Source organism: Phocoena phocoena, chromosome 12 (assembly GCF_963924675.1).
Source record: "Phocoena phocoena chromosome 12, mPhoPho1.1, whole genome shotgun sequence".
Classification (NCBI taxonomy): domain Eukaryota; kingdom Metazoa; phylum Chordata; class Mammalia; order Artiodactyla; family Phocoenidae; genus Phocoena; species Phocoena phocoena.
Window position 1 is genome coordinate 64,203,182 of NC_089230.1, and position 19,855 is coordinate 64,223,036.

The 19,855-nt window shown below is 38.0% G+C and overlaps 1 pseudogene; it reads right to left on the reverse strand.

The window, feature by feature from the left end:
* Positions 1-2,695: 2,695 nt before the first annotated feature.
* The window catches only part of LOC136131887 (pyrroline-5-carboxylate reductase 3-like), a 41,494-nt pseudogene continuing 24,334 nt past the window's right edge, over positions 2,696-19,855 (reverse strand).

Genomic DNA, 19,855 nt, shown 5'->3' on the forward strand with positions numbered 1-19,855 from the left:
AAGTGGTTGCTAAAGGGAAAGAAACCAGGGAGTAAGTGACTATACCAAAAAAAATATATATATATATACTGTTTTTTTCAAGTACATCTTAGAGGAACAGAATAACATTCTTAGCTAATCTTCCCTGATTTTTGCATGAGTGATGGGCAATGTTGGGAGAAATGACTAGAAGTAATTTTCTTTTGAAAATGAGAATTGAGTTGAAGCTAGTTTTCAAGCTTTCCCTGAAAATTCAACTTGGGTAGTCTGGTGGAAATATATGACACTGCAACTTCTAATGACTCAGCTAAATGATAACTCTCATTTGGTTCACAGTTCATGGGCTAAATTTACCACTTTGGTTCTTTTGCAAGAAATCAGAGAGTATTTCTGAATCAGATGGGCCAGAAACTGTACAATAGTTAAAGGACTGTGCACTGTGTGACTGAACTAGACCGACACTCTGTTAAGTTGGCTGGATGCAAGGAATGACATATTTTCACAATTTATCTTCGTATGCTGGAATTCAGTCAATTTTGGGTTTTTTTCCCATAATTCAACAAAAATGATTGTGGTTGGAACTCAAAAATTAAAGAATAAAAGGATGGTGTTGATAATGAGAGTCATATAAGGGTGTACAGTGGGTTGAATAGTGACCCTCAAAAAGATATTCTCATGTCCTAACTCCTGGCACCTACGTATATTACCTTATTGGAAAAAGTCTTAGCAAATGTCATTAAGGATCTGGAGATGAGCTCATCCTGAACTATATGGGTGGGCCCTAAATCCAATGACAAGTGTCCATATATGAGACACACAGAGAGAAGGTCATGTGAAGATGGAGGCCGACTGGAGTGATGCAGCCGTAAGCCATGGGATGCCTAGAGACACCAGAGGCAGGAAGGGCTAGAGAGGATTCTCCTCTAGAGTCTTTAGAGGGAAAAAGACCTCTTAAAACCTTGATTTCAGACTTTGAACATCCAGAATGATGGACAATTATCTTCTATTGCTTTAAGCCATCCAGTTTGCGGTCATTTGTTACAGCACCCCTAGATAATTAATACAGGGTGATAAGGTGGCCACATTTCTTTTCTCTGACGCTCCAAAAGGGCTGATTGAGGGGGGTTTCAAGGCACCTAAATACATGCACAGTTGACAGTCTCCTGGGAAACACAGTACTGTTTAAATGCATGAAGTCTATCCAAAATGCATTCACAATGACTGAAGGCTTAATATCTAGACAAGTGCCCATGGAGGCAGCCCTAACACAATTTAGTGATAAGCAAATTGAGGCTTGGATAAATAATGGTCTATAGTAAATGGAGGTGTTGAGGAAGTGAAAGAAGACTATACATTTCCCTCTGTGAGTTGTTTGAATTGGAATGTACAAGTTTTTCATATCTAGTGCAATTTTTGTCACTTTTCTGTTATTTCTGTTGTGATTTAATCTTCAAAATTACCTAATTAGGGAAGTATGATTTGTTTGTTTATTGGCCATATTTTTGTTGTCAATTTCCAATTGTCTTCTGTTATGGTCAGAGAATGTGTCCCATTAGTTGTTTTTGTTGTTTGTATTTGTTGAACTGTACATTAAGGCAAAATATCATTTTTTTGTATGCTCTACAGGTACTTGAAAATAGCATGCTCTTTTTGTCGAGTGCAGAATTCTATAATGCTATTGCTTTGTTGTTCAACTCTTCAGTATCCTATTTTTAGGAGGTGTTCCATTCGTTCACTTGGTTTCTGAGAGAAGTGTGTGAAATCTTTCCTTATGAGAGTAGATTTGCCGATTTCTTCTTGTATTACTTTTTTCTTATGTTTTAAACTCATATTGATGATGCATAATCTAATTAATTGCTTTATATTCTTCTGAATTGTTCCTTTGATCAAAATGAGATATCCTTCTTATTTCTTTCAATGATTGTTCACTTTGCATTTTATTTTTTCCTAATATTATATTATTATATCAACTTTCTTTTGATTAGTATTTGACTGGCGGTTTTTTCCCCTTTAAGTATGTCTCTTGTGTAAGTCTATACCTAGAATCTTTGTTTTTATTTTTTAATTTTTTTTTAATAGGACAGCGTCTTTATTGCCATTTCAAAAGTAAAAAAAGCAGGTGCTGAAACGGACTTGGGCTGACCCTTCTAACAAGGGCCAGGGTCAGACAAACAGTGGCTGGCTGAGGGCCAGCAGGTCGATGAAGGCTGGAATGGGGGTGGGGGCTCAGGGCTGGGTGGGTGGGTAGCGGGCAGACCACCAGGGAGGCAGCACAGAGCTGCAGGTGCGCAGGGAGTGGGTGGGAAGCTGCTGCACAGGTGCGTTAGCCCTTTGACAGAAGGCAGATCGCTCTGCCTCGAGCCTCACAGCTGGTGGGTGGAAGGAAGGGTCTCCAGCACTCGGTCCTGCGTAGGATAGGGAGGCCCCCATGAGCCCTGGGCTGCAGGCAGCCTGCCCCCACCCAAGTTCCTGCTTAGGGCTGCAAGATCCTGGCTTTCCTGGTCTGTTTGTCCCTTCATGGGTATGCTAAAGAACCAAATCCTGAAGTCAATTGGATGCCAGGCGAGGGGACCCTCTAGGACTCTTAACCAAGGGAAGGGTCGTCAGGACCAGCTCCACCTGCCATTTACCAGGAGCTTAGAATCTGTGGAGGGGGATCATATTCAGCTGTGTTCCCTGCTGGCCAGGATCCGTCCTCCACTCATCCTCCCAGACCTCAAGCACCTCCTCCACTGGCCTGCAGGCTGCAAGGAACCTGAGTCCTCCGGAAAGCGTCAGGGAGGGAGGAGGTGAGGGGGCGGTACTTGGGGGGCCGTGGTCCACCCCCAGCGCCTGCGCCCTTCTTCCTGCTGCTCGCCCCGCCCTGCTCCGGCACGTCGAGCTCGTGGATGGCGGTGCCGCACAGCGTGCGCGCATGGATCCGCAGCTGAGCCGTGTGCTGCAGCTGAGCCGGCTGCTGCCGCTTCCGCAGAAGCATCTTGGCTGTCCGCCAGGGTCTAAGCAGCAAGGCGGTGGGCCAGGCCACTGGGCATGCTCAGCTCGATGGCACCTTCGGCCAAGGCCTCAGGAGGCGCACACAGAGGCCACGCCGCTGCTCCTGAGGCGGGTGAGGACGTCCACGGGGGCCTGGGGCACCTCCTCCCCCGGCCCGCAGGCCCCCATTAGGGTCCGCAGGAGCCGGGGCTTGTTGCTCCTGGAGTGGCGGCCCTGCTTCCCCACCACGGCCCCCTCCTAGGCTACTCAGGGCAGGTTGGATGAGCCTACCGGCAGCACTCGCGGGGTCTGGGGCGGCAGCTCCTCCAGGTGCTCCGAGAGACCCCGGCGCCCACGGACATCAGCCTGTGCTCGCGGTGACCACGGGAGCCATGTCCGCCAGGCCGGCCTGCAGGATGTCGGGTTGGTGGCAAAGGGAGCAGCTCTGCAGCACCTCCCGGCTGGAATGGGTGGTCTGGCAGCCGGGGGCTGGGAAGCGGCTGAGGTTCCTATCAGTCTGCCTGCTGGTCAGTGCGGGCTGAGCCTCGGCTTTTCCTGTTCGGATGAGGGCCCCGCCGTGTGGCCCACGGCGAGGAAGCCAGGCGCCGCGGGACAGGACTCCTTCGCCACCACTGTGCCCAGTCCAAGAGTCGTCAATATCTGATCTGAATGGTAAGTTCTGAGAAATTCTAGTCGGTTATTGCATCAGGTTTTGTCTCTTCTGTGTTCTTACCTACATCTTCACGTTCTATACCCCCTTTTAGAAGGATTTGGAAACTTAACATCTGTCATGCGTTTCTCTTATTCTCTCTTTATTCGTGCAGACTTATAAAAAATCCTCGGTTCTGCGTCGTCCATTCGTTCTTCGAGGGTCTTGTTTGCTTTTCATGCCATCTGTTTGACTTTATTCAATAGTGCCTTTCCCAAAACCTCTAAGAGATTTATATTCATGACTGTTCTCCTTTCGTGTGACCCCTTTATCTCTGTGATATTTATAATGATTATTTGAATGTCTTTTTATGATTTTCTAGTAACTTTTTAGTGGGAGTCAGTTTCTTTGTTTTTGTAAATATTTCTGATGGTGTGTTTATTTTCTATGAAATGATTCCCTGATATTTTCCTAGGTAAGTTTTGCTTTCTGGCTTATAACTTTTTTTTTTAATTTGAATTTTATTTTATTTTATTTTTTGTACAGCAGGTTCTTATTGGTTATCTATTTTATACATATTAGCATATATATGTCAATCCCAATCTCCCAGTACATCCCACCACCACCACCCCCCACCACTTTCCCCCCTGTGTCCATACGTTTGTTCTCTACATCTGTGTCTCTATTTCTGCCTTGCAAACCAGTTCATCTGTGCTGGTTTTCTAGATTCCACATATATGTGTTAATAAACAATATTTGGTTTTCTCTTTCTGACTTGCTTCACTCTGTATGACAGTCTGTAAATCCATCCATATCTCTACAAATGACCCAATTTCATTCCTTTTTATGGCTGACTAATATTCCATTGTATATATGTACCACATCTTCCTTATCCATTTGTCTGTTGATGGGCATTTAGGTTGCTTCCATGACCTGGCTATTGTAAACAGTGCTGCAGTGAACATTGGGGTGCATGTGTCTTTTTGAATTATGGTTTCTCTGGGTATATGCCCAGCAGTGGGATTGCTGGGTCATATGGTGGTTCTATTTTTAGTTTCTTAAGGAGCATCCATACTGTTCTCCTTAGTGGCTGTATCAATTTACATTCCCACCAACAGTGCAAGAGTGTTCCCTTTTCTCCACACCCTCTCCAGCATTTGTTTGCAGATTTTCTGAGGATAACTGGCTTATACTTCTAATCTTGGCTTACAATTATGGTTTTCCTTCTCCTTCATTCTTTTAGCCACATCTCAATTTTTTTTTTGTTTCTAATAGTAATTTTATTTCTTTTTATTTTTTTTAACATCTTTATTGGAGTATAATTGCTTTACAATGGTGTGTTACTTTCTGCTATATAACAAAGTGAATCAGCTATACATATATCCCAATATCCCCTCCCTCTTGCGTCTCCCTCCCACCCTCCCTATCCCACCCCTCTAGGTGGTCACAAAGTACTGAGTAGATATCCCTGTGAGATGCGGCTGCTTCCCACTAGCTATCTATTTTACATTTGGTACTGTATATATGCCCATGCCACTGTGTCACTTCGTCCCAGCTTACCCTTCCCCCTCCCCGTGTCCTCAAGTCCATTCTCTACATCTGTGTATTCCTGTCCTGCCCCTAGGTCCATCAAAACCATTTTTTTTTAAGATTCCATATGTATGTGTTAGCATACGGTATTTGTTTTTCTCTTTCTGACTTACTTCACTCTGTATGACAGATTCTAGGTCCATCCACCTTACCACAAATAACTCAATTTCGTTTATTTATATGGTTGAGTAATATTCCATTGAATATGTGCCACATCTTCTTTATCTGTTCATCTGTTGATGGACACTTAGGTTGCTTCCATGTCCTGACTATTGTAAATAGTGCTGCAATGAACATTGTGGTACATGACTTTTTTTGAATTATGGTTTTCCCAGTGTATATGCCCAGTACTGGGATTGCTGTGTCGTATGGTAGTTCAATTTTTAGTTTTCTAAGGAGGCTCCATACTGTTCTCCACAGTGGCTGTATCAATTTACATTCCCACCAACAGTGCAAGAATGTTCCCTTTTCTCCACATCCTCTCCAGCATTTATTGTTTGTAGGTGTTCTGATGATGACTGGCTTATACTTCTAATCTTGGCTTCCAATTGTGGCTTTCCTTCTCCTTCATTCTTTTAGGCACGTCTCAATATTTTTTTCTCAGTTTCTAATAGTATTTTTATTATGACATACTCTATTATGTCATAGAGTGTTCTGCCTATGTTTTCCTCTAAGAGTTTTATAGTGTCTGGCCTTACATTTAGGTCTTTGATCAATTTTGAGTTTATTTTTGTGTATGGTGTTAGGGAGTGTTCTAATTTCATTCTTTTACATGTAGCTGTCCAGTTTTCCCAGCACCACTTATTGAAGAGGCTGTCTTTTCTCCATTGTATATTCTTGCCTCCTTTATCAAACATAAGGTGTTTGATATGTACATGGGTTTATCTCTGAGCTTTCTATCCTATTCCATTTATCTATATTTCTGTTTTTGTGCCAGCACCATACTGTCTTGATTACTGTAGCTGTGTAATATAGTCTGAAGTCACAGAGCATGATTCCTCCAGCCCCATTTTTCCTTCTCAAGATTGCTTTGGCTATTCGGGGTCTTTTGTGTTCCCATACAAACTGTGAATTTTTTTGTTCTAGTTCTGTGAAAAATGCTATTTGTAGTTTGATAGGGATTGCTTTGAATCTGTAGATTGCTTTGGGTAGCATAGTCATTTTCACAATGTTGATTCTTCCAATCCAAGAACATGGTATGTCTCTCCATCTGTTTGTATCATCTTTAATTTCTTTCATCAGTGTCTTATAGTTTTCTGCATACAGGTCTTTTGTCTGCTTTGGTAGGTTTATTCCTAGGTATTTTATTCTTTCTGTTACAGTGGTAAATGGGAGTGTTTCCTTAATTTCTCTTTCAGATTTTTCAGCACTAGTATATAGGAATGCAAGAAATTTCTGTGCATTAATTTTGTATCCTGCTACTTTACCAAATTCATTGATTAGCTCTAGTAAATTTCTGGTACCATCTTTAGGATCTGAGGCCTTTAGTTTTCTGGTAGCATGTCATCTGCAGACAGTGACAGCTTTACTTCTTTTCCGATTTGGATTCCTTTTCTTCTCTGACTGCTGTGGCTAAAACTTCCAAAACTATGTTGAATAATAGTGGTGAGAGTGGGCAACCTTGTCTTCTTCCTGATCTTAGTGGAAATTTTCAGTTTTTCACCTTTGAGAATGATGCTGGCTGTGGGTTTGTCATATATGGCCTTTATCATGTTGAGGTAATTCCCTCTATGCCTACTCTCTGAGGGTTTTGATCATAAATGTGTGTTGAATTTTGTCAAAAGCTTTTTCTGCATCTATTGAGATGATCATATGGTTTTTCTCCTTCAGTTTGTTAATATGGTGTATCATATTGATTGATTTGCATATATTGAAGAATTCTTACATTCCTGGGATAAACCCCACTTGACCATGGAGTGTAATCCCTTTAATGTGCTGTTGGATTCTGTTTGCTAGTATTTTGTTGAGGATTTTTGCATCTATGTTCATCAGTGATATTGGCCTGGAGTTTTTTTTTGTGTGTGTGAGACATCTTTGTCTGGTTTTGGTATCAGGGTGATGGTGGCCTCGTAGAATGAGTTTGGGAGTGTTCCTCCCTCTGCTATATTTTGGAAGTGCTTGAGAAGTATAAGTGTTAGCTCTTCTCTAAATGTTTGATAGAATTTGCCTGTGAAGCCATCTGGTCCTGGACTTTTGTTTGTTGGAAGATTTTTAACCACAGTTTCGATTTCAGCTTGTGATTGGTCTGTTTATATTTTCTGTTTCTTCCTGGTTCAGTCTTGGAAGATTGTGCTTTTCTGAGAATTTGTCCATTTCTTCCAGGTTGTCCATTTTATTGGCATATAGTTCCTTGTAGTAATATCTCATGATCCTTTGTATTTCGGCAGTGTCAGTTGTTACTTCTCCTTTTTCATTTCTAATTCTATTGATTTGAATCTTCTCCCTTTTTTTCTTGATCAGTCTGGCTAATGGTTTATTAGTTTTGTTTATCTTCTCAAAGAACCAGCTTTTGGTTTTATTGATCTTTGCTATTGTTTCCTCATTTCTTTTTCGTTTATTTCTGATCTGATCTTTATGATTTCTTTCCTTCTGCTAACTTTGGGTTTTGTTTGTTCTTCTTTCTCTAATTGCTTTAGGTGTAAGGTTAGGTTGTTTATTTGAGATGTTTTATACCAAAATTTTAACTGAAGCTATTTAAATCTTTTAAAGGAATTCATTTAAAATATTTTATTTTCTATTACAGCAAAGTGATCACCCTAATAATTGCACATGCGTTTATAATTAAATAGTACATTAAATGTGCATATTAAACTATATCTATATGCCTGAAAAAATATCAAATATAACGGAAAGATCTGGCATCATGTTTGTTTACACCCCTCTGAGGGGAAAAGTGGACTACAATAGCTTTAAGAGCTATTCACTTTCTTTTGTAGTGGACTACAGATGTACCTGGATAAACAGAAGGAGATGGCAAGTTAATAATGTTCAGCAGGATAGGGGAAAGCAAGGATGAATCCATTAACTATAAAATGGTCCGCTAACCCCAGTACTTAGTAGTAATATGAAACCATCATCAAATAAGTTTGCAATAACTAAGAAAAACATAAAATACTAAGAAGAAATAGCATGGTTCTGTGAAAAGGAAAAGCAAAATTAAATGCAAGGTTTATTTCAGTGAATTGTGCTCATTAATTTAACATTTCACAACTTAAAACCAAAGTTTACCAACCACAATGGTTTGAATATTGACGAAACATCTGCCAAGCCAGGCAGATAGTAGGTGCTCCATAATGTTAACTCGTGTGGTACTGATGGTGACACTGATGATGAGGATGCTCTTCTACACCCTCCTCTGTGCTTTGTACCCCTGTGTCCCAATGTATCTCAGTGGCCTGATGTTGCTCCGGGGTTTCCTGTTGTTTACTTTTTTTCTGTTTACTCGTTCTTTTTTTTTTTTCTTTTGCGCTACGCGGGCCTCTCACTGTTGTGGCCTCTCCTGTTGTGGAGCACAGGCTCCGGACGCGCAGGCTCAGTGGCCATGGCTCACGGGCCCAGCCCCTCTGCGGCATGTGGGATCTTCCCGAACCGGAGCACAAACCCGTGTCCCCTGCATCAGCAGGCGGACTCTCAACCACTGCGCCACCAGGGAAGCCCTCAATTTCTTATGTTGTGTTTTTGAATTATTATGCATTTATTAGTTTTAATAAATATTTTCTAATATTTCTATAGCTCCAATGGGAAGGCAGAAATTTTATTATATGTTTAGTCCATTATCTTGAAATTTTAAATGGTATTAACATTTGAGTGAAGGTTGTTTTCAATAAAATAAATATACATAATCTTAAATATTATGTTTTATTATAATCCTTAGAAATACTTTCATAATAAATTTATGACTATACAATTGCTACAAACATTTTCTGTTGTACTTCACTTAAAATAAGTGGTTGGATGATTTTGCTCTTACAGTTTGCTAAACTCAAAGGTTTGATCACATTTTGGCCTATAGTGTCTTCCAATATTTACAATGGGACTCTGGGTCGGGGGCCAGGGAGGCTGGCATCTCTTGCTTTAGCATCTGCTACATTGCCAATGTGAATAAATATAAACTAGGAAGGTGATAGCATCAGGAAATGAATTAAAAAACAAACAAATTATGTAAAAAGTAGAAAGAATGCCTCTGTATATATGATATAATGGTGAATCACAGTTATATTTCAGTTTGTACTAATATCAATCTCATTTTCTTGGACATGAAATCTCATGATGAAGAATGCCAGATATGGCCACTGTAAATGACACAGGGGTTCATGGGAGAATATTTTGCAGAATTATACACTATCCTAGAATTACCATGTTTTTCTTAAAACATTTATTATCCTGAAAAGACAGTGGAATTAAGCTGAGCTTATAAATTACACTGGCATAAAGCGAAAATGGGCTCTGAGAAATAGTATAGCACTACTACAAGAATTTCATCCAGAAAACCTTCAGAGGATGGAAACGCAAGCAAACAGGAAATGAATGCTTTTTATTCTGATAGTCTACTGCATCATGATGAGTAAAAGGCATTGTTACTGATAACCCTGAACACCATCCTATGAACGTCAAAATAAATACACCAAAAAGTTTATGACCAGAATAAAGTAAATGGTTCTGCCAAAATAATGGTGAAAAAAAGAAGGTGACTGATACAGCAGGAAGGCAGGGTAGATGGACCTTCATTCTCTCTCAGTTCCTTCCCTTCATGGTCACTGCTGAAAACCTGAGTCAAAAAGCTAAGCTCTAGATCCACCAGAGGGCAGACAGCAGAAGCAACAAGAACTACCATTCTTCAGCCTGCGGAACGAAAACCACATTCAGAGAAAGATAGACCAAATGAAAAGGCAGAGGACTATGTACCAGATGAAGGAACAAGGTAAAACTCCAGAAAAACAACTAAATGAAGTGGAGATAGGCAACCTTCCTGAAAAAGAATTCAAAATATTGTTAGTGAAGATGATCCAGGACCTCAGAAAAAGAAGGGAGGCAAAGATCAGGAAGATGCAGGAAATGTTTAACCAAGATCTAGAAGAATTAAAGAACAAACAAACAGAGGTGAATAACACAATAACTGAAATGAAAAATACACTAGAAAGAATCAATAACAGAATAACTGAGGCAGAAGAATGGGTAAGTGACCTGGAAGACAGAATGGTGGAATTCACTGCTGCGGAAGAGAATAAAGAAAAAAGAATGAAAAGAAATGAAGACAGCATAAGAGACCTCTGGGACAACATTAAACACCACAACATTTGCATTATAGGGGTCCCAGAAGGAGAAGAGAGAGAGAAACGATCCGAGAAAAAATTCGAAGAGATTTAGTTGAAAACTTCCCTAACATGGGAAAGGAAATAGCCACCCAAGTCCAGGAAGCACAGAGAGTCCCATACAGGATAAACCCAAGGAGAAACACAGTGAGACGCATAGTAATCAAATTGACAAAAATTAAAGACAAAGAAAAACTATTGAAAGCAACAAGGGAAAAACAACAAATAATATACAAGGGAACTCTCATAAGGTTAACAGCTGATTTCTCAGCAGAAACTCTACAAGCCAGAAGGGAGTGGCATGATATATTTAAAGTGATGAAAGGGAAGAACCTACAACCAAGATTACTCTACCTGGCAAGGATCTCATTTAGATTCCACGGAGAAGTCAAAAGCTTTAAAGTCAAGCAAATACTAAGAGAATTCAGCACCACCAAACCAGCTCTCCAAAAAATGCTAAAGGAACTTTTCTAAGTGGGAAACACAAGAGAAGAGAAGGACCTACAAAAACAAACCCATAACAATTAAGAAAATGGTAATACATACATATTGATAATTATCTTAAATGTGAATGGATTAAATGCTGCAACCAAAAGACACAGGCTTGCTGAATGGATACAAAAACAAGACCCGTATATATACTGTCTACAAGAGACCCACTTCAAACCTAGGGACACATACAGACTGAAAGTGAGGGGATGGAATGCAAAGGGAAATCAAAAGAAAGCTGGAGTAGCAATTCTAATATCAGATAAAATATACCTTAAAATAAAGACTGTTCAAAGAGACAAAGAAGGACACTACATAATGATCAAGGGATCAATCCAAGAAGAAGATATAACAATTATAAATATATGTGCACCCAACATAGGAGCACCTCAGTACGTAAGGCAACTGCTAACCTCTCTAAAAGAGAAAATCAACAGTAACACAGTAATAGTGGGGGACATTAACACCTCACTTACAGTGATGGACACATCATCCAGACAGAAAATTAATAAGGAAACACAAGCTTTAAATGACACAATAGACCAGAAAGATTTAATTGATATTTATAGAAAATTCCATCCAAAAACAGCAGATTACATGTTCTTCTGAAGTGCACATGGAACATCCTCCAGGATAGATCACATCTTGGGTCACAAATCAAGCCTCGGTAAATTTAAGAAAACTGAAATCATATCAAGCATGTTTTACAACCACAACACTATGACATTAGAAATCAGTTACAAGGGAAAAAATGTAAAAAACACAGACACATGGAGGCTAAACAATACATTACTAAATAACCAAGAGATCACTGAAGAAATCAAAGAGGAAATCAAAAAATACCTAGCGACAAATGACAATGAAAACACACTGATCCAAAACTTATGGGATGCAGCAAAAGCAGTTCTAAGAAGGAATTTTATAGCAATACAATCTTACCTCAAGAAACAAAAATCTCAAAAAACAATCTAATCTTACACCAAAATGAACTAGAGAAAGAAGAACAAACAAAACCCAAACTTAGTAGAAGGAAAGAAATCATAAAGATCAGATCAGAAATAAATGAAATAGAAATAAAACAATAGCAAAGATCAGTAAAACTAAAAGCTGGTTCTTTGAGAAGATAAACAAAATTGATAAACCTTTAGCCAGACTCATCAAGAAAGTGAGGGAGAGGACTCAAATCAATAAAATTAGAAATGAAAAAGGAGAAGTTACAATGGACACTGCAGAAATAAAAAACATCATAAGAGACTGCTACAAGCAACTCTATACCAATAAAATGGACAACCTGTAAGAAATGGACAAATTCTTAGAAAAGCACTACCTTCTGAGACTGAACCAGAATGAAATAGAAAGTATAAACAGACCAATCACAAGCACTGAAATTGAAACTGATTAAAAATCTTCCAACAAACAAAAGTCCAGGACCAGATGGCTTCGCAGGTGAATTCTATCAAACATTTAGAGAAGAGCTAACACCTATCCTTTTCAAAATTTTCCAAAAAATTGCAGAGGAAGGAATACTCCCAAACACATTCTACAAGGCTACCATCACCCTGATACCAAAACCAGACAGAGATAATACAAAAGAAGAAAATTACAGATCAGTATCACTGATGAATATAGATGCAAAAATCGTCAACAAAATACTAGCAAACAGAATCCAACAACACATTAAAAGGATCATACACCATGATCGAGTGGGATTTATCCCAGGGATTCACGGATTCTTCAACGTGCGCATATCAATCAATGTGATACACCATATTAACAAATTGAAGAATAAGAACCATATGATCATCTCAATAGATGCAGAAAAAGCTTTTGACAAAATTCAACACCCATTTATGATAAAAACTCTCCAGAAAGTGGGCATAGAGGGTTCCTACCTCAATATTATAAAAGCCAAACTCACAGCAAACATCATTCTCAATGGTGAAAAACTGAAAGCATTTCCTTTAAGATCAGGAATAAGACAAGTATGTCCACTCTCACCACTGTTATTCAACATAGTTTTGGAAGTCCTAGCCACAGCAACCAGAGAAGAAAAAGAAATAAAAGGAATCCAAGTCGGAAAAGAAGAAGTAAAAGTGTCACTGTTTGCAGATGACATGATACTATACATAGAGAATCCTAAAGGTGCCACCAGAAAACTGCTAGAGCTAATCAATGAATTTGGAAAAGTTGCAGGATACAAAGTTAGTGCCCAGAAATCTCCTGCATTCCTATACACTAACAACAAAAGATCAGAAGGAGAAATTAAGGAAACAAACCCATTCACCATTGCAACAAAAAGAATAAAATTCCCAGGAATAAACCTACCGGAGGAGGTAAAACACCTGTAGTCAGAAAACTGTAAGACACTGATGAAAGAAATCAAAGATCACATAAACAGATGGAGAGATATACGATGTTCTTGGATTGGAAGAATCAATATTGTGAAAATGATTATACTGCCCAAAGCCATCTACCGATTCAATGCAATCCATTTCAAATTACCAGTGGCATTTTTTTTTTACAGAACTAGAACAAAATGTCTTAAAATTTGTATGGAGACACAAAAGACCCTGAATAGCCAAAGCAGTCTTGAGGGAAAAAAACATAGCTGGAGAAATCAGACTCCCTGACTTCAGACTACTACAAAGCTACAGTCATCAAGACAATACAGTACTAGCACAAAAACAGAAATATAGGTCAGTGGAACAGAATAGAAAGACCAGAGATAAACCCACACATCTCTGGTCAACTAATCTATGGCAAAGGAGGCAAGGATATACAATGGAGAAAAGACAGTCTCTTCAATAAGTGGTGCTGGGAAAACTGGACAGCTATATGTAAAGAATGAAATTAGAACGCTCCCTAACACCATACACAAAAATAAACTCAAAATGGCTTAAAGACCAAATGTAAGACCAGATAGAGTAAAACATAGGAAGAACATTCTTTGACATAAATCACAGCAAAGTCTTTTTGGACCCACCTCCTAGAGTAATGGAAATAAAAACATAAACAAATGGGACCTAATAAAACTTAAAAGCTTTTCACAGCAAAGGAAACTACAAACAAGACGAAAAGACAATCATCAGAATGGGAGAAAATATTTGCAAATGAATCAATGGACAAAGGATTAATTTTCAAAATATATGAACAACTCAAGCAGCTCACTATTAAAAACAATAACAACCCAATCAAAAAATGGGCAGAAGACCTAAATAGACATTTCTCCAAAGAAGGCATACAGATGGCCACAAAGCACATGGAAAGCTGCTCAACATCACTAATTATTAGAGAAATGCAAATCAAAACTACAATGACGTATCACTGCACACCAGTTAGAATGGGCATCATCAGAAAATCTGCAAACAACAAATGTTGGAGAGGATGTGGAGAAAAGGGAACCCTCTTGCACTGTTGGTGAGAATGTAAATTGATACAGCCACTATGGAGAACAGTACGGAGGTTCCTTAAAAAACTAAAAATAGAATTACCATATGACCCAGCAATCCCACTACTGGGCATATACCCAGAGAAACGCTAATTCAAAAAAGACACATGCACCCCAGTGTTCATTGCAGCACTATTTACAATAGCCAGGTCATGGAAGCAACCTAAATGCCCATTGACAGGCGAATGTATAAAGATGTGGTACATATATTACTCAGCCATGAAAAGGAACGAATTTGGGTCATTTGTAGAGATGTGGATGGATCTAGAGACTGTCATACAGAGTGAAGTAAGTCAGAAAGAGAAAAACAAATACCATATATTAACTCATATATGTGGAATCTAGAAAAACTGTACAGATGAACTGGTTTGCAAGGCAGAAATAGAGACACAGATGTAGAGAACAAACATATGGACACCAAGGTGGGAAAGTGGCAGGAGGGGGTGGTGGTGGTGTGGGAGATTGGGATTGACATTGACATGTGTACACTAATATGTATAAAATAGATAACCAGTAAGAGCCTGCTGCATAAAAAGGAAATAAATAAAATTAAATAATAATAATAAAAAAAGAATCTAAGCTCCAATCACCACTTGCTCAATAAACAAACAAGGAAGCAAGTGAACTGGTGTGGAATAGGAAAGATTGGATGCATTGTTCACAGACCTGAAACAGAATTGATGGAGCCGGGAATGTAGGTGATATTTTTACAATTGGAAGGGTATAGCTGTTTAGTAATTCTGTTCTCACTTCACTTAGTGCATGGAACTTAGAATTGTTTCTCTTTTAATAGAATATTTGGGAAAAGACTAGATGGTTTCTGCCAAGTGAAGGTTGCCCTTGCATATAGTAGATAGACAGACCTCAGAAGACTTGGGTGGGATCCCAGATGTGCTTTCACTTGCTGTGGATACTGGAATAACGAATTAAATCTCTCTAAGGCTCAATTTCCCCAATTAGAAAAGAGGGTGGTAGAAATACGACCCTATAATGTTTTGAGGATTATGAAGATGGGCTTATTGCCATTCCTGGCCTGTGTATTGAATCTTTCCCTGTAGTTTCTCTCAACTATACATTGCATGTCAACTTCTCTGATAATAAGTAGCCATTTGAACATCCTATGACTTGCTTTCCAGACTTACTAGTATTCATTTTCATGTTATGAATTTAATATTCTTTGCTTATTTCCCTATTCATCCCAATTCCAAAAAGAGATTCATTTGACTACTTTTAAATAGACTTTTTCCTGCTTGATCAATTAGCTGTAATTCTCTACTGTGTTCAGAATTGAAAGATTATACTGCCTTTGATACTGGAGAGACTTTTAAAGATTTTTAAAATCTTTGAAAAATAAATGTTTAAGAAAGTTAGAGTTATTTTGAGTTGAAATCCCAAGTCCTACTACTATTTAGAGCCCCAAAGTGAGATTTTTTTTCCCTATCTTTAATTTTGGATGAAAACACTTATTTCAGCAAAATGAATTTTCTTCAATATTCAAACCATTGTGGTTGGTAAACTTTGGTTTTAAGTTGTGAAATATTAAATTAATGAGCACAATTCACTGAAATAAACCTTGCATTTAATTTTGCTTTTCCTTTTCACAGAACCATGCTATTTCTTCTTAGTATTTTATGTTTTTCTTAGTTATTGCAAACTTATTTGATGATGGTTTCATTTTACTACTAAGTACTGGGGTTAGCGGACCATTTTATAGTTAATGGATTCATCCTTGCTTTCCCCTATCCTGCTGAACATTATTAACTTGCCATCTCCTTCTGTTTATCCAGGTACATCTGTAGTCCACTACAAAAGAAAGTGAATAGCTCTTAAAGCTATTGTAGTCCACTTTTCCCCTCAGAGGGGTGTAAACAAACATGATGCCAGATCTTTCCGTTATATTTGATATTTTTTCAGGCATATAGATATAGTTTAATATGCACATTTAATGTACTATTTAATTATAAACGCATGTGCAATTATTAGGGTGATCACTTTGCTGTAATAGAAAATAAAATATTTTAAATGAATTCCTTTAAAAGATTTAAATAGCTTCAGTTAAAATTTTGGTATAAAATTTTACTGAAGTTTAATGCTCTTTTATTAGAGAAAAGAACAAACTATATTTTACACGTTACTCAATTAAACCAGTGAAGTATTTCCACTGTTCATCTATTTAAATGGAAAAACGATCAAGTATGAATAATTATTCAATTTTTCTCCTCTATCAGCGTTTTAGGTATCATTTTTATTATTCTTTTAATGGTTACCCTAGAGATTACAATATGCATCCTTGACTTATTACAGTCTACCTTAACTTAATCCTTTAACTACTTCCACAAAAGTCAAGCACCTTAGAAGGATTTAAGTACATTTTACCCTTTCCTGTTTTGCTTCGTATATATTATAAACCCCTCAGGACATTATTTTTATTGTTTTAAACAACAATATGCATTTATTTTACCTGCATCATTACCCTTCTTGGTGCTCTTAGTTCTTTTCAGTGACTCCTAGCTTCTATTTAGTATCATATTCCTTCAACCTGAAGAACTAGCTATGACACTTACTGCAAGGCAGCTGGTGACAAAGATGCAGATTGTGTGTTTCCGAAAATATCCTTATATTTCCTTCATTTTTGAAGGGTATTTGCTAGGTATAGACTTATAGAAGAGAAGATGGGCTTTTATATTCTTTCTTTAAATATTTTAAAGATGCCATTTCTTATCTTTTGGTTTCCATAGTTTTCATTGACAAGTCAAGGATCATTTTATTCCTGTTCCTTTGAAGAGAATTTTTTTTTAATGGTCTGGCTTGGCTTCATTTCACTGTCTTATTTTCTTTTTCCAGAAGTTTAATATGAACTAGCAAGATACAGTTATCTTTGCATATTTCCTTAGAGTTAACAGAGTTTCTTAAACCATTGAGTTGATGCATCTCATCAATGTAGGGAAACTTGTAGCTACTATCTCCTCAAATATTGCTTTTTCCCATTCTTTCCTCCTCTCTCCATGGGACTAGAGTATCATTAATTTAGGACTATTAACTGTGTTCCACGTATTTTTTTTGTTACTACCATTCTCTTTTCTTCCTGTATTTTAGTTTTGATATATTTTTAGATTTGTGTCCTCTTCCCTAATCCTCTCTTACTGTGTTCAGTTTGTTTTTAAGTCAATCCAATTATTAATTTCAGATATTTCATTTTTAATTTCTAGAATATCTATTTGATTCTTTTTTTTTAGAGTTAAACCTACCATTGAAATTTTCTAACTTTTCATCCACTTGATGTTTTCTGTTTATTTTCTCAAGCATATTAATCACGGTTAAAGTCCCTGTCTGTCAACTGCAATATGTATTTCCAGTGTCTGTTTTATTTCATTTTAGTCATTCTGTTTCATTTAGTTCATTTCATTTTATTTCCTTTAGGTTATGTATTTCTGATATTTAGCACGTCTTTCAAATTTCTATTGATTGTTGGACATTGTGGATAAAACCTAAAGAGGTTCTTGTTGATGGTTAATTTTCCTTTTGGCTGGCAGATAGAATACTGGTAGAAGAACTTGATCCTGTTAAGAGTTGGTTTTCTCAAGATTGCTTTGGCTATTCGGGGTCTTTTGTGTTTCCATACAAATTGTAAAATTTTTTGTTCTAGTTCTGTGAAAAATGCCATTGGTAGTGTGATAGGGATTGCACTGAATCTGTAGATCGCTTTGGGTAATATAGTCATTTTCACAGTGTTGATTCTTCCAATCCAAGTACATAGTATATCTCTCCATCTGTTTGTATCATCTTTAATTTCTTTCATCAGTGTCTTATAGTTTTCTGCATACAGGTCTTTTGTCTCCTTTGGTAGGTTTATTCCTAGGTATTTTATTCTTTCTGTTGCAGTGGTAAATGGGAGTGTTTCCTTAATTTCTCTTTCAGATTTTTCATCGTTAGTGTATAGGAATGCAAGAAATTTCTGTGCATTAATTTGGTATCCTGCTACTTTACCAAATTCATTGATTAGCTCTAGTAGTATTCTGGTAGCATCTTTATGATTCTCTAGGTATAGTACCATGTCATCTGCAGACAGTGACAGTTTTACTTCTTCTTTTCTGATCTGGATTCCTTTTATTTCTTTTTCTTCTCTGATTGCTGTGGCTAGGACTTCCAAAGCTATGTTGAATAATAGTGGTGAGAGTGGGCAACCTTGTCTTGTTCCTGACCTTAGTGGAAATGGTTTCAGTTTTTCACCATTGAGAATGATGTTGGCTGTGGGTTTTTCATATATGGCCTTTATTATGTTGAGGTAAGTTCCGTCTATGCCTATTTTCTGGAGAGTTTTTATCATAAATGGGTGTTGAATTTTGTTAGAAGCTTTTTCTGCGTCTACTGAGATGATCATATGGTTTTTATCCTTCAATTTGTCAATATTACGTTGATTTGCATATACTGAAGAATCCTTGCATTCTTGGGATAAACCCCACTTGCTCATGGTGTATGACCCTTTTACTGTGCTGTTGGATTCTTCAGCAAATGAAGCAACTGACAGAGGATTAATCTCCAAAATATACAGGCAGCTTATGCAACTCAATACCAAAGAAACAAACAACCCAATCCAAAAATGGGCAGAAGACCTAAATCAACATTTCTCCAAAGAAGATATACAGATTGCCAACAAACAATGAAAGAATGTTCAACATCACTAATCATTAGAGAAATGCAATGAGGTATCACCTCACACCAGTCAGAATGGCCATCATCAAAAAATCTACAAACAATAAATGCTGAAGAGGGTGTGGAGAAAAGGGAACTCTCTTCCACTGTTGGTGGGAATGTAAATTGATACAGCCACTGTGGCAAACAGTATGGAGTTTCCTTAAAAAACTAAAAATAGAACTATTATGCGACCCAGCAATCTCACTACTGGGCATATACCCTGAGAAAACCATAATTCAGAAAGAGTCATGTACCACAGTGTTCATTGCAGCTCTATTTACAATAGCCAGGACATGGAAGCAACCTAAGTGTCCATCGACAGATGAATGGATAAAGAAGATGTGTCACATTTATACAATGGAATATTACTCAGCCGTAAAAAGAAATGAAATTGAGTATTTGTAGTGAGGTGGTTGGACGTAGAGACTGTCATACAGTGAAGTAAGTCAGAAAGAGAAAAACAAATACCGCATGCTAACATGTATGTATGGAATATATATTAAAAAAATGGTTCTGAAGAACCTTGGGGCAGGACAGGAGTAAAGACACAGACATAGAGAATGGACTTGAGGACAGAGGGAGGGGGAAGGGGAAGCTGGGACGAAGTGAGAGAGTGACATGGACATATATACACTACCAAATGCAAAATACATAGCTAGTGGGAAGCAACTGCATAGCACAGGGAGATCAGCTCGGTGCTTTGTGTCCACCTAGAGGGGT